Source organism: Pinus tabuliformis, chromosome 6 (genome assembly GCF_031772625.1).
Source record: "Pinus tabuliformis cultivar Carrire ecotype Pingquan chromosome 6, CPIR1, whole genome shotgun sequence".
Taxonomy (NCBI): domain Eukaryota; kingdom Viridiplantae; phylum Streptophyta; class Pinopsida; order Pinales; family Pinaceae; genus Pinus; species Pinus tabuliformis.
Genome location: NC_142292.1, coordinates 1,094,053,322 through 1,094,055,106, shown reverse-complemented (window position 1 = coordinate 1,094,055,106; position 1,785 = coordinate 1,094,053,322). Strand labels below are relative to the sequence as shown.

The 1,785-nt window shown below is 42.1% G+C and overlaps 1 pseudogene; it reads left to right on the top strand.

The window, feature by feature from the left end:
• The first annotated feature begins 1,533 nt into the window (after positions 1–1,533).
• Positions 1,534–1,785, top strand: part of LOC149262729 (dolichyl-diphosphooligosaccharide--protein glycosyltransferase subunit 1A pseudogene) — a 1,090-nt pseudogene continuing 838 nt past the window's right edge.

Sequence of the window (1,785 nt, the reverse complement as noted above, 5' to 3'; positions counted from 1 at the left end):
AGAAAGCATTTGATGCCTGCAAAAGAAAAATGTCAATGGTGTATTAAATCATTTTATCCAGATCTTTTCCCCAGAGACTTGTGCAAAGAGCTCGTAAAACTGTACACAAAGGTACCGGCACATAAATTTTCATAATCAGAATATCTAAATCTATCTCATGTATCTTGAAACCTCACTAGATTGCTGGCATACGCTTCATGTGGGAAAACTGTATTCAATCAGTAAGCAAGATCAGGTCTGGAGACAAGGGTCTTGGTTGCATTTTGGCCCATAGTATGGGACTTGAGAAGACATTGCAGGTTATAACTTTTCTATACACTATTATGCAGGCCGTGGATCTAGGTAAGATGGAGAGTAAAGAGAATCAAGAGGATCATCGATGATGCGGAGCTCGGTGAAGAAACAAAGAAAAAGATTGCTATTGAGAAGGAGCGCCAGGACCACCTTAAAATGTTGCAACAGCGTTCAATGTTTGAACAGTGGTCGAAGGCATCAGCCAGTGAAGGAGAAAAAGCATGGGCCAAGGAAAACGAATTACTGGGTAATGCTGCTGAAGGTTTTATTGTTAATGTTGCCAGAGAATAAGATGAAGCAGAACACTGCAGGAAAGGAGGTCCATCAAAACTCTGTTTCATATCCAAGTCTCAAAAACCAATGCTCGATCAGAATCGGTTTATGAGAAGGCTTCTTTTCGTTGACTTATTCCAAGTTGTCGTTGCCTTGTGTCAATTGAAGGTTTTTATGAGTGAAAAAAGGATGAAGCGAAGAAGCAACTATTCTATATACATTTTCAAGATAAAAAGCCCCTTGTCTTTGCAGCTCTTTATGACACATGGCCAGATTCTGAAGGAGGAGTATTCTTTACATTTACTCTTTCGACTACACGTTCCTCTAAGGCGTTGACGTGGCTTCATGATTGAATGCCTGTTATATTGGGGACGGAGGGCGCAATTGATGACTGGTGGAATGACCTTTCTGGCTTTACATTTGAAATAGTTACTCAGCTATACGAAAGGATTGTTGTGTCCCAGTACCAACTTTCAAGAGGAGCCATGAAGGACCCCATGTTCATACAACTAATGAAGATGCTGTACATTATTGTGAGACAAGATGTCATTCTTGTGGCTATTTTTGCCGACTTCCGATTGATCACCCTGGTTTGCGTAACACAGTGCATGGCAATATGAGAAATGTTAAATTCATTTCAGAATCAGAGGAGATTGATATTGTTGGCAGAAGCCGAGAAGCGATGGCTATGGCCATGACTATACTACTTGTGTGTCTTAGTCTTTTTATTCATGTCCTTAATGCAGAACAGTCTCTGCGTATCCGTCTGCCTTCATAAGATGATGCCATAATTCAGAAGATGCCAAAGCCGAAAGGAATGGAGCTCGTGAAAAGCTCAGCACGGCATCTAATGCCTCATACATCGCGGCTTCTTATGTCAAATTCATAGAATCGGGGGGTGCCAGGGTTGTTCCTTTAATCTACAACAAACCCACAGAAGTTCTCGAACAGAAATTTCAAGCAGTGGCAATGGCAATGGCGATTCGTGGAGTGATCCCGTCAAATCTCAAGCATTCAGTGTTTGCATGTGTAGCGCTCTTGACAATATGCCATCTATGTCTGGCGGCACCGTCATCGGAATTGGTGCTCCTAAAGGTGGATCGCCGGATTGACTTGACATCACACATTGTACAGGTTGTTACATCCTTGAAGGTTGAAAATACTGGTTTGGGTACGACTTCAGAAGTTCTTCTTGCCTTTCCTCCTGACCAGGTTGAA